At 46.0% G+C, this 14,249-nt stretch overlaps 1 protein-coding gene across 1 annotated transcript in view; it reads left to right on the top strand.

Moving 5' to 3' along the window:
• The first annotated feature begins 4,085 nt into the window (after nt 1-4,085).
• The window catches only part of ARF3 (ARF GTPase 3), a 52,210-nt gene continuing 42,046 nt past the window's right edge, over nt 4,086-14,249 (top strand). Inside the window, exon 1 of the mRNA XM_075336932.1 lies at nt 4,086-4,331. The gene's annotated coding sequence lies outside the window, so the exon portion shown is untranslated. The remainder of the gene's footprint in view (nt 4,332-14,249) is intronic.

The following is a 14,249-nucleotide window of genomic DNA, read 5'->3' as shown; positions in this document are numbered from 1 at the left end:
ACAACGTTGCCCCCCTTATCAGCCTCCCGGAACACCGTGTCCTCCCAGCCCTGCATGACACTTATCGCTGCCTGTTCATTCCGGCTTAAATTTAGAATTGGTTTAGGATACACCAAAGATTCGATATCCTTCAAGACAGCCTCCTGGTATAGATCGATTAAATTTCCTGGTACAGTAGGGGGACAAAAATCTGATTTCACCCCTTTGGTAAATCTATCCACCATTGGGTCGGAGTTACTACTAACAGTATCAGATATAGAATCCGGATCACTCAAACTGAGTAATAATCTAGCGTCTTGAAGGACATCAGAATCAAAAGCTCCCATCAAACCCACCTGGGGACCAGCTATACTACAGGGAACATGCCCAGCCGGTACTTCTGTAGATATATCAGGCATTGCCTGGAAATGTTTGTATAGGTGAATCTTTCTGATGGCTTTAAAAAGATCAACCTTAAATTCAGCGAAATCAAAACTATCAGGAATGCAAAACTTAAAACCCTTGGTTAATACAGAAATCATGTCTGGGGTAAGGACATGGGATGTTAAATTGATGATCGTGTCAGCAGGTGGACATGAGGTAGGTTGAACACCTAATTCCTCCAAGTTACAGACTTTCTCTTGTGGCCTCGACTTCTTGTGCCTCTTCCTACCCCCCTGTCGGATCCTCTTCCTAAAGGGGTGGTAGGTGCAACACTATGGGTACTAATGCCAGAGGGGCCCGGGGCCACGTCCTCAGAACCACTTGATTCTGAGTCCGTGGTCCAGTAACCCCTATTAGAGCCAACATTACCACATTTTTTTATATGTGCTCTCTGCCTATAATTCCGTGCCCCATCTTTTGTCCAACAAAAGATCTGTTTCTTTTCATAATCCTTCTTGTCCCTAAGAAACTTTTCTCTTTTCCTATACTTAATCTCAGTCTGCACAGTCACCAATCGTTTGTCCAGCCTCTGATTAAACACATTCCAATCATCTGCAGACATCCGTGCCCGGGTGTCATGCTTCAATGTGTCTAATTCAGCAACCAAAGCGGTATAATTATCTTTGTTTTTATCCAAAACCAACTGCAATAATTTTTTAGAACATTCCAATTGAATGCCTTCCCACTGTGCAGTAAACGTGGAATCCTCCTGAAAATGGGAAAGAGTTTTTATAACCCGGAGTCCACGCGGCACACGATCACAATCCACATATGATTGCAGGGATTGTATAGTCCAAAACAGTCTGACTTCTTTCTCCGCCAGATTCTGTATCTGAAATTCCAGAGTTTTCACACCCAACACTTCGGTGTCTTTTTTAAAATTACAATCTCCAAAAAAGGAGCCAGCATCAGCACGTCCAGCTAACAAGCCCGTGGTAGTGGACGGTACCACTCCACTACTCTCCATATCCTCCATGATACAGGGCTTTTTACAGGCAGGTATTTAAGAAGACCGCTAATAGCACAAAGTCCCGGTAATATAAAGCAGTGTGCAACAAGGACCGGAAAACAACAAGACGTATAGCAAAGGGAGATAATTGAGTCCTGCACCACTGCACATTACCTGCAGTAACGTCTGCGGTATCGCCTGTGCCCGAGTCCGGGTGGAGAGCCTGGAAAGTCCAACAATCCAGGAGCGGGGTGCTCGTCATAGAACAAAATCCATGGATAAAGGTGAGAATAAAGGATGACCGCACTCTGTCCGCTGTGAAGGATTTTCTTTTATTCAAACACGTGCATAGTAGAAAGCCGGAGGCACACTGTGAGCTGGCTCCTCAAGACTGGACGACGGCCGTTTCGCCCACAAATTGGGCTTCCACGGGTCCACATGTGGAGCTACAGCAACACCCCTTTTAAAGGAGTGCTCACAGGTTGCCAGAGGCCACATAAAAAAACAACAACAGGAGATTTGTATGTATAACAGTGAATATAAAATGTAAACCCGTGGAAGCCCAATTTGTGGGCGAAACGGCCGTCGTCCAGTCTTGAGGAGCCAGCTCACAGTGTGCCTCCGGCTTTCTACTATGCACGTGTTTGAATAAAAGAAAATCCTTCACAGCGGACAGAGTGCGGTCATCCTTTATTCTCACCTTTATCCATGGATTTTGTTCTATGACGGGCACCCCGCTCCTGGATTGTTGGACTTTCCAGGCTCTCCACCCGGACTCGGGCACAGGCAATACCGCAGACGTTACTGCAGGTAATGTGCAGTGGTGCAGGACTCAATTATCTCCCTTTGCTATCTGTAATATATGAAGTCGCCAAAAGTATTCTAGGTTGCTGCTAGTAAGGTATTGGCCTTCAGGCAGAAGTAGGGCCACTGACACCGAGTATTAATTAAAATTTGGTAACATTGACACTGTGTTTTAGTAAGAGCAGGACACTATGTAGGTTATGTAAGATATGAAGCCACCAAAAGTATGCTAGGTTGCTGCTAGTAAGGTATTGGCCTTCAGGCAAAAGTAGAGCCACTGACACCGAGTATTAATTAAAATTTGGTAACACTGACACTGTGTTTTAGTAAGAGCAGGACACTATATAGGCTCTGTAAGATATGAAGCCACCAAAAGTATTCTAGGTTGCTGCTAGTAAGGTTTGGCCTTCAGGCAGAAGTAGAGCCACTGACACCGAGTATTAATTAAAATTTGGTAACACTGACACTGTGTTTTAGTAAGAGCAGGACACTATATAGGCTCTGTAAGATATGAAGCCGCCAAAAGTATTCTAGGTTGCTGCTAGTAAGGTTTGGCCTTCAGGCAGAAGTAGAGCCACTGACACCGAGTTTTAATTAAAATTTGGTAACATTGACAAAGTGTTTTAGTAAGAGCAGGACACTATGTAGGTTCTGTAAGATATGAAGCTGCCAATAGTATGCAAGGTTGTTGCTAGGAAGGTATTGGCCTTCAGGCAGAAGTAGAGCCATTGACACCGAGTTTTAATTAAAATTTTGGAACATTGACACTGTGTGTTAGTTGCAGCAGGCCGCTATCTAAGTTCTGTAAGATATGAAGCCACCACCAGGATGCTATATATTATGGTATTTGGTTTCAGGCAGAACTACAGGCTATGACAGCAATTGTTTTTTTTTTAAACTTACACTATTTTTTTTAGCAGTAGGGTACTATGGAGTTTATGTACGCTATGAAGCCAACACAAGGATGCAACTGAGCTGGTATGAATTGAGATGGTGGCTGACAGGCACTACACTACACCTGAACCCATTGTTTTGTCAATTTTGGGATCTTTTTTAGGAAGTTGTAATACCTATTCCTAGTAGAACACACACAAGGGATGTAGCAGTGCTGGGATTGTTGATTATTAGTAGCAGATGTCAGGACAGATTTAAATCTCTCCCTATATCACACACTGCAGCACTAAGAGGATTTTTGTTTTTTGCCGGTTTAAATCAGGAACGGATCTCACCAAAACTAGGCAAGTGAAGCCGGTGGTGATTGGGTGTGGGGCTCGTGTCCCGTCACAACCTCATCTGAGCCCCAGGAGAGTGAGCGCCACACTGTTGGAACCGCACCGGCACGGGAGGGGGGTATAAGCTCTTTTATAGTTTAACGGGCGCAAACATAGGGAATGAGAAGGGGTTGTTCTGATAGTGAACAACCCCTTTAAGATTTCCCTTCAATGGAACTAAGAGGCCCGGACCGACCCCTGGAAAAAAGCGCACAGAATTGTCCCTCCTGCACCGAGGTCTACTGTTGGCACAATGCGGACAGGTCATGATGGGCTCCTGGACTCGTCCACAGAGCAGTGTCCACGGCTCCGACTCCTTCCACTCTGCAGTAATATCATTCTCAGGTAATGGTGGAATATTTAGGGTCTGTGCACACATTGCAGTTTTGTTGCGTTTTTCTGCTCAGATTCGTCACAAAATCTGAAGGATTTCCTAGTCCCAGCAAAGTGAATGGCATTTCTAGAAGGGAAAAGTATAACTGACAGCCGCGTAGGTGCCGTCCTATCACTATGTGTGTGCGCAGGGCTGGATGTCAGACACCGAGGTGAGAGGGAGCTGAGCCTGTCCCCATACTCCTGCCCATGCACGGAGTGTGCACATGGCTGCTGGCCATACTCAGTGTCACGGCTCTGCCGCTAATGGGTGTGTGGGGGATTAACATCACGGCTTCTGAGGACCAGGCCGCCTGCCCACTCATCCCTGCAGCAGAACGGAGGAGAGCGCTGCTGCATCTGTTACTGTGGAAACCAGCTGAAATCTCGCGAGTGTTACCCGCAGCACTGACAGAGGAGAGGGGGAATTGTCGCGATATTTGGGCCGGGTGCTTCCGGTCGGAGAGGACAGAAGAGTCGCTGCGGTAGGTGAAGGAGGAGAAGAGGTGACGGTAAGTGCCAGCACTGGCGGACGTGGCGGCGGCTATTCCTGCAGTGTGGCCGGTGTCCGCGGCGTCCCCGCGTGTCAGCAGCGCTGGATGTGTGTCGCCCACGCATGGAGCACAAGCAGCAGTCTCCATCTTTAATGAGCACCTACTGCATTCTCAGGGTCTGCTGAGGAGCGAGCCCCTCCATGACAGGAGCCCGTGTGTCCACATGTAATGCGGCTGTGTTATGAGAGCAGCACCATTGCCTGTCGTGTCCTTGCGGTGCCCCCGCGGTGTCACTCATCATGCGGTTAGTCATGCATCCACAGTATCACCTGTCATGTCCCCATGGTCCAACTCATGGTGCCTGTCCCCCCACGGTATCGCCTGTCGTGTCTCCGCGGTGTCACTCGTCATGGTGCCTGTCGTGCCCTCACAGTGTTGCCTGTTGTGTCCCCATGGTGTCACCTATCGTGTCCCTGCAATGTCACTTGTCATGCTGCCTGTCGTGCCCCCATGGCGACACTTGTCCTGTCCCCATGGTGCTGCTTATGCTGCCTGTCGTCCCCCCACGGTGTCGCTGGTTGTGTCTCTGTGGTGTCACTCATCATGCTGCCTGTCGTGCCCCATGGTGTCGTCTGCCGTATCCCTGCAATGTCGCTTGTCATGCTGCCTGTCGTGCCCCATGGTGTCGTCTGCCGTATCCCTGCAATGTCGCTTGTCATGCTGCCTGTCGTCCCCCCATGGTATTGCCGATCGTGTTCCTGTGGTGTCACTCATCATGCTGCCTGTCGTGCCCCATGGTGTCGTCTGTCGTGTCCCTGCAGTGTCGCTTGTTCTGCTGCCTGTTGTTCTTTCACGGTTTCACTTGTCATGCCGCCTGTTGTATCGCTGCAGTGTTGTTCTGCTGCCAGTCGTGCTCCCGCACTGTCACTTGTCATGGTGCCTGTCGTGCCCTCATGGTGTTACCTGTCATGTTCCTGTCGCGGTGCTTGTCGTGCCGCCGCATCGTCACCTGTCGTGTCCCCGCAGTGTCGCTCGTTCTGCTGCCAGTTGTGGTCCCGCAGGTTCACTTGTTATACCACCTGTCGTGCCTTATAACGTCGCTGATAATGTTCTTGCAGTGTTGCTCGTCATGGTGACTGTTGTGCCTCTGCGGTGTCACTTGTCGTGGTGCTTGTTGTACCCCCACAGTGTCGCCTGTCACGTATTCACAGTGTCGCTCAGCATGCTGCATGTCGTGCCCCGGCAGCGTCACCTGTTGTGCCTCAGCGGTATTGCTTGTCATGTTTCCTATCGTGGTGCCCCACGTTGTCTCCTTGCCCCTGATTTTACTGTCATCAGCTTCTCTACAATAGGCTCGTGCTCCTGATGTTTTGGGCAGTTGATGACGAAGACTGTTCTTTAAAGGCTCCTGAAATCCCTTAACTTTGTTGATGTTAATACCAGCTGCCTGCGCCCGGTCACAATTGCCACTTTCCTCCTCTCTGTATGAGTATCGGATTCATATCCCCAGTTATTTGTCATCCCCCAGGTCGGGATCTTCTTTCCTCTGTGACCATATACCCAGAGCTGTCAGTCACTGAGGACCGCCCACTGGACTCCTACAAACACCAGGGGTTACAGTGAATAAATTACATGTTATATGAATCCTCTCCCAGACCTAACGTATATATGATTGTAATCAGATTCTCCTTCTCCCTACCGTGCTGTCCTCAGATCGAACTGCGGGCACAATATGAAAGGTTCCCTATAAGGGCCCATGCAAATATATGCGTCCAAACAGACCTTGTACATATTAGCATTATTATTATTATGCCATTTGTTCCATTGCACTTTACATGTAAAAAGGGTACACATAATAGGGACAAGTACAATAATCTGGTACAGAGGAGAGAGGACCCTGCCCACGAGGGCTAACCGTCTACAGGGGATGGGTGAGGATACAGTAGGTGAGGGTGGAGATGGTCGTGCGGCGGTATAGTGGACTGATTGGGATGGGTGACGATACAGTAGGTGAGGGTGGAGATGGTCGTGCGGCGGTATAGTGGACTGATTGGGATGGGTGACGATACAGTAGGTGAGGGTGGAGATGGTCGTGCGGTGGTATAGTGGACTGAGTGGGATGGGTGACGATACAGTAGGTGAGGGTGGAGATGGTCGTGCGGTGCTATGGAGGACTGAGTGGGATGGGTGACGATACAGTAGGTGAGGGTGGAGATGGTCGTGTGGTGCTATGGAGGACTGAGTGGGATGGGTGAGGATACAGTAGGTGAGGGTGGAGATGGTCGTGCGGTGCTATGGAGGACTGAGTGGGATGGGTGACGATACAGTAGGTGAGGGTGGAGATGGTCGTGCGGTGCTATGGAGGACTGAGTGGGATGGGTGAGGATACAGTAGGTGAGGGTGGAGATGGTCGTGCGGTGGTATAGTGGACTGAGTGGGATGGGTGAGGATACAGTAGGTGAGGGTGGAGATGGTCATGCGGCGGTATAGTGGACTGAGTGGGATGGGTGAGGATACAGTAGGTGAGGGTGGAGATGGTCGTGCGGCGGTATAGTGGACTGAGTGGGATGGGTGAGGATACAGTAGGTGAGGGTGGAGATGGTCGTGCGGTGCTATGGAGGACTGTGGGTTGTAGGCTTGTCGGTTAATGTGAATGTGCTGTAGAAGTCAGACCTTTAGTATGTTTTAATCTGTGTGCTCATGTGTTTTTAGTGTGGAGTTTTTGAGAGCAGATTTGTCACAAAACCTGAAGGGAATCCTGATGTCAGCACAGTGAATGACAATCCTGAAGCCTTATGCACATGTTGAGTTTTTCTCTTTGCAGATTTAGTGCAGAACATAATATGCAGCATGCCAATTCTTTCAGCGTTTTTCATTGACACTGTTTTTCATTGAAAGTAAAGAAAAACAGTGTTAATAATGCATCTATCCGCACCAAAAAAGGGATTTTTTGCAGCTCCTTTTTTCCTGCCAAGAGATGCAGAAATGGTGCAGAAAATTGTGCACCAAGTACTAAACGTGTAGCCTTACCTTTCAATCATTTCTGGAATATATGGGTAGTCCAAAAATGTGTTTAGCTGGAATAATAGAAAAGAATTAAAACAAAATAGTGACATGTTAGAAAAATCTATAGACAAGTTTTTCTTCTATACGTATTTCCTTTATTTCACTGGTTTTTATTTTTATTTTTTTTATTTGGGTTGAAATCCTTCACATCATTTCATTTTGGGAAACCATAAGCTAAAAGAAACCTAAGTGATGAACTGGAATGGTTTGCAGCAATCTGCCATTCACCCCATGGCTATGCATTGTGAATAGTATTGAGCGAGTAGTTAACTATTCGTACTCGTTATGCTGTTAGCGAGTACTGTTCGCTACTCACATATTCGTTACGAGTAGCGGGTGCAATGTAAGTCAATGGGAAATACTCGCTAAGTAGCGAGTAACCTGAAAGCCACACTTTTCGTGCAAGTTGTAAATGGTACAGCTTTTGGGTTACTCACTACTTAGCGGGTATTTCACATTGACTTACATTGTGCCCACTACTCGTAACGAATATGCGAGTAGCGGACAGTACTCGCTAACAGCATAGCGAATACGAATAGTCAACTACTCACTCAACACTAATTGTGATTATCACAGCCTCTTTAAAGTAGACCTTTCAGCAGAAATTACCCCTGTAATCCACCTTCAGCGCGGTATCCACCTCCTACAACGTTTTCCCATCATGCCATTATTATAGCAAAGCGCCCCAGAAATTTTGGAGAAAAAACGTTGTTTAGTATTGAGTTTTCTAAAGTAGATTGGCTAGTCACACGGGCTGTACCAAATTCAGCCCTTAACAAGCAGAACCTGCAGTAATCGTGCCCACAGAGACATGAATGATGTCCGAGCAAGCTTCTGACTGCTTCCCTCAGCACTTGAAGGGACATTCATGTTTGTCAGTTGCCTTAGGCTACTTTCACATTGTGTTTTTACTTACGTTCAGAGGTCCCGTCGGGGCATTCTTCTGAACTGCCCCTCCCCCACCATGCAAAACATGTTTCAAACGCATGCGCCGACAGGACTATTGACTATAATGGAGCAGACTCCATTAGCGTGTGCTCTGTCTTGTACCATTTTTGCACATATGCGTTTTTGCAGGCGGACACCCGAACGTAGTCGACTACGTTCGAGTGTCCACCTGCAGAAAGCGAATATGTGCAAAAATGGTGTAGGACAGAGCACATGCTAATGGAGTTTGCTCCATTATAGTCAATTAGTCAATGGCCCTGTCGGCGCATGCGTTCGAAAAAGTTTTGCGGGGTGGGGGAGGGGCAGTTCGGACAGATGCCCCGATGGGACCACTGAACGTAAGTAAAAGCGCAATGTGAAAGGGGCCTTATCCTCGGCAGGCAGTGTAGTCTAGAATATATCTGACCCCTTCATCTTCTCACTGCATGCCTGATGAAGAGTTGTAGAAAAATTGCAGGATGCTTTGCTATAATAAGGGCATGATCAAAAGCCTTGGAAACTTACGGAGAGTGCGGGTGGTGGCTTCCAGGTAAATATTGTGGACAGGTTCTCTTTAAAGAGTGAATGTCATTTAAACTTTTATGTCATAAATCAATAGAACATATGAAAATGTACAAACTATCCAATCAGAGAAACCTTTTTTTCTTTTTTGTTTTATTGATCTTTCACTTCTCAATTCATAGGTCAAATCTATATTTGGTGAAGACAGACATTCGCATTACTGAGGTAGGACAGGAGTTGGTGCTTTTACAATTCTATGAAGAAAGTAGGAGCTAGAGACACACTCCATAGAATATTATTGGCACCAACTGATACTTCCTTTCTCAGCAATGGGAAAGTCCATAGTCAATGAACACTGAATGAATGATCACTCCAGTAGGAGAGAAGCTTATTTCTTCTAATGACATATTCATATCACAAAGTCTATTTTCTTGTGTACTGTTGAGGAAAAAAAAAGTGTATGTATGTATGTATGTATGTATGTGAATATATATACGGTATATATGTGAAAAAAAAAAAAAAAATAATAATATATATATATATATATATATATATATATAATATATATATATATATATAAAATCTCTTTTTGAACTAAAGATATTTTCCAAACATCTCGCAGTGGCCCTTTTCATAATTTTCCTTGTCCACCCCATGCACACTTAAAAAAAACACTTCATAAACTGCCACAAGGGAGCAGTGCTTGGTAAAACCACCCCCATAGTAGACTCTTTGGAGTATTCCTGGGGTCAGGCCTGTTGTCCTGAATTTTGAAGTGCATTTTAACTGTTGGTAAGTAAGCCCTTGGTGATGTTGTTAATCTGTGCTACTGTGGGCAGGCTCTAAACAGAATCTGTCTCCTTCCCCCTCTGGCAGTACAGACCATATTTACTTTCCCCCTACAAAAGGAGTCATCTCTGTTATGCAACAGCTTTATTGCCTGACAGTGAACAGAGGATGACTATGCATGGACCAGGCTGTGGGAGAGTGACTGATGTCTTTAACCATTGGACGTGCATTGTCGTGTATATTCCCTCCGTGGAATACATACACAGTCCTGATGTAACCGCTAGAAATGTTACAGTGACAAAATAAAGCCTCCGCTACTTTTTGCTTGACAACATTACACGTCTGCAGGAAAAAAAAAAACATTGAGAAGTTAAGGAAATTGTCTGAAAAAACAGAAATACAACTCCCTTTGTATTCGTTCTAACAAAGCGAGTTAGTATTAGTCATGTTCTTTCTTTAGCACATTGCTCTTTGGTTTAATACACGATTTTTGGGATTTAAATGAGATGGTGATGCAATGTTCAGATCTGTAATGGATATGGGATCCGATGCAGATGATACCTAACGTTATTTGGAGAGGTTCACAATTTAATCCTCAGGGACCAAGGCGTCTGATTCTTTGTCTGAGCTATTTGTAACATCACCCTCTATATACTGCAGACATATGTCTCTATAGGGCATATGTTGCCCATAGGGTCCCATTATTATAAGTAACATATCAAATGTCGCATTATGCATTTTATTATCTTGTGTTGGCCCTTTTGAGCAGTAAAGCAGTCTACCACGCTGTAAAAAACTGCTGGAAAAAAAATTATGCACCGATATTGAGTTGTTCACGTATACCAATGCGCTGCTTGAATGCAATATCCACTGAGTTTAAAGAAGCACTCCCCTCAAAATGTTTATCCTCGTAACATATATTACAGTCATCATATTGTTTAACACTGTGTACTTACAATTGGTCATTTTTCCCTTCTATACAGTTCATTTTTCTCTTTTCCATTAGGTCTATGACATCACATGATGACATCCTTGTAAGCTCTATGTAAAATCATGAAGTATTTTTTGTTTTTTTTCCACTGCATATAGTCATCACTGCAAAACTCAGCGGAAGGGGGAGGCGCGAAGCAGCTGGGACAGGAGTTGGAGATGATTCATGCAGGGGCAAGAGACTTCCTGTTTCTATGTAGAGTAGAGAAAATAGAAGAATTAACTGGGTACAGAGGCAAACTGAGCAATTGTAAGCACACAGTGCTATACACACGTGGTCAAAATTGTTGGTACCCCTCGTTTAATGAAAGAAAAATCCACAATGGTCACAGAAATAACTTGAATCTGACAAAAGTAATAATAAATAAAAAAATCTATGAAAATGAACAACTGAAAGTCATACATTGCGATTCAACCATGCTTCCACAGAGTTTAAAAAAAAGTAAAACTCATGAAATAGGCCTGGACAGAGATGATGGTAACCTTGAAAATAATGTGACATGTTAAATCAAGTTGTGTCCACTAATTAGCACCACAGGTGTCTACAATCTTGTAATCAGTCAGTGGGCCTGTATATAGGACTACAGATACTCACTGTGCTGTTTGGTGACATGGTGTGTATCACATTCAGCATGGACCAGAGGAAGTGAAGTAAAGAGTTGTCTCAGGAGATTAGAAAGAAAATTATAGACAAGCATGTTAAAGATAAAGGTTATAAGACCATCTCCAAGCAGCTTGATGTTCCTGTGACTACAGGTACACATATTATACAGAAATTTAAGATCCATGGGACTGAAACCAACCTGCCTGGACATGGCTGCAGGAGGAAAATTGATGACAAACCAAAGAGACGGATAATACGCCCAGAAAAACTCCTAAAGAGATTAAAGGTGAACTTTCAGCTCAAGGAGCTCCGCGTCAGATCGCACCAGCCATCGTTGTTTGACCCAAAGTGGACTTCATGGGAGAGAATTAAGGCTATGTGCGCACTAGACCGTTTTTCCCGCGGATTTGCCCCGGAAATTTCTTGAGAAATGTCTGCAATCTTTGTGCAGACATTTCCCATGAAATTCAATGAGAAAAAAAAATAGTTGTGCGCACTGTGCGGATTTTTCTCAAGAAAATTTCTTAAGAAAATTTTCACGAGAAACTTTCTTGAGAAAATGTGCATGTCCATTAATTTCCGCAGGTACCTGCGGTATTCCGGGGGTATTCCGCAGGTAGCAATGATGTGCGGTATACCACCGGAATAGCCGCGATTTACCTGCGGTAATGCCCATCGCTGCCTGCGGTTTTGCAGGAAGCGATGTCATTATGCCAGGAAGAGGAGAGGAGTAAACACACGTCACACTCCCTGGACGCCGCACAGAAGCACTTCCGTGCGACCTCCAGGTGCCCGTGCAGTGTGTGTCCTGCTCCGGCCTCGCGGCTGCCTGCACTGCAGGGTGTCAGTGTCTGCCCGCAGTGTCAGCAGCCTGTCACGCGGCAGCGCAGGCAGACACTGACATCCTGCAGTGCTGGGAGCCGCGGGGATGACGATCGCTGCTGTCAGGAGGTGAGATCATTACCTGCTGTGACGATCTCCTGCCTCCTGACGTCACCGCGGTCACTGCTGTCTATGCCCGTCTCGCGAGCGGCCCGAGACTGTCACTAGCGGTGACGTCACGGGCTCTCGCGATAAGTCAGTGACAGCGCTGACGTCAGCAGTACAGGAGATGATCACAGAAGGTAATGATCTCATCTATGCTCCTGATGGCAGCGCTCGTCATCCCCTGCAGTGACCTGAGCTGACCTATTGATGTTAGCTCAGGTCACTGCATTGCTCTCCCAGCCAATGGGGAACATTCTGTTTTTCATTGACTGGGACAGCGACTATGGTATGGATCGCCGTGCCCCCCCCCCCTTATTGGATTACGCCGGACGTGGAATTGATTGTGCTCTTTTCAATAAATTGGTTAAAGAGGGAATGTTTTGGGGAGTGTTTTTTCAAATAAAACTTTTTTTGTTGTCTATTTTTTATTTCTTACTATCTGGGTTGGTGATGTCGGGTATCTGATAGACGCCTGACCTCACCAACCCCAGGGCTTGATGCCAGGTGACATTACACATCTGGCATCAACCCCATATATTACCCCGTTTGCCAACGCACCAGGGCGCGGGATGAGCTGGGGCGAAGCGCCAGGATTGGCACGTCTAATGGATGCGCCACTTCTGGGGCGGCTGCGGCCTGCTATTTTTAGGCTGGGGAGTGTCCGATAACAGTGGACCTCCCTAGTCTGAGAATATCAGACCCCAGCTGTCCGCTTTACCTTGGCTGGTGATCCAATATGGGGGGGACCCCACGTTTTTTGTTTTAAATTATTTATATAATTTAAAATAACAGCGTGGGGTGCCCACTGTTTTGGATTATCAGCCAAGGTGAAGCTGCCAGCGGTGGTCTGCAGGCTGCAGCCGTCTGCTTTACCTTAGCTGGCTACAAAAAAATGGGGGGACCTCACGTCATTTTTTTTTAATTATTTATTTATTTTATGGCTAAATACAAGGCTAAGCACCCTTTAGGCTACTTTCACACATCCGGCTTGAGCTCTGCGGCTCAATCCGGCTGTGCAAGCTATGCAACGAATGCGGTGAAAACACCGCATCCTTTGCATAAGTTTTTCCTGTGCGGCCAGTCCGGTTTTTGCCGCTTGCGGCATGCTACTGAGCATGCGCAGTGGCAAAAACCGCATGCGGCGGCCGGATGCGGTTATTGCCGCATCGCGCCGCATCCGGCCGCCATAGGCATGCGTTGAAAAATGCGCCGCATCGGCCGAATGCGGCGCGATGCGGTTTTTTTTGCCGCACGAAAAAACGTGCCAGGCAACGTTCCATCCGGCCGCCGCATCGGCTACATCTGCCGCATGCGGCAAAAACCGGACGGAACGCAAGGCCATGCGGCACAATGCGGCACTAATTAAAGTCTATGCAGGAAAATCGCAACCGGCAGCAAAAAAAATCGGTTGCGATTTTCATGCAAAGTGCCGGATTGTGCCGCATAGCAAAAACCGGAGGTGTGAAAGTGGCCTAAGTGCCACATGAAAGTCACTAAAGGGTGCCAGCTTAGAAAATGCAGGGAGGTGGAACATTATATAGGTTTTTCTCATCTATCTATCTATCTATCTATCTATCTATCTATCTATCTATCTATCTATCTATCTATCTATCTATCTATCTATCTATCTATCTATCTATCCCTCTATCTATCTATCTATCCCTCTATCTATCTATCTATCTATCCCTCTATCTATCTATCTATCCATCTATCCCTCTATCTATCTGTCTATCCATCTATCCCTCTATCTATCTATTCATCTATCTATCTATCTATCCCTCTATCTATCTATCTATCTATCTATTCATCTATCTATCTATCCCTCTATCTATCTATCTATTCATCTATCTATCTATCCCTCTATCTATCTATCTATTCATCTATCTATCTTTCCCTCTATCCATTATCTGTCTATCGATTATCTTTATTATTTATTGCAGGGACAAACCTGCGGTAAATCCGCGGCAAATCCGCGGCAAAAACGTATGCGGATTTGGTGCGGATTTTTTCCGCAGGTCCGGAAATCTTTCACTGGCAGAAGTTTCTCAAGA

This window comes from Anomaloglossus baeobatrachus, chromosome 2 (assembly GCF_048569485.1).
Source record: "Anomaloglossus baeobatrachus isolate aAnoBae1 chromosome 2, aAnoBae1.hap1, whole genome shotgun sequence".
Classification (NCBI taxonomy): domain Eukaryota; kingdom Metazoa; phylum Chordata; class Amphibia; order Anura; family Aromobatidae; genus Anomaloglossus; species Anomaloglossus baeobatrachus.
This window is presented reverse-complemented; position numbering and strand designations above follow the sequence as displayed.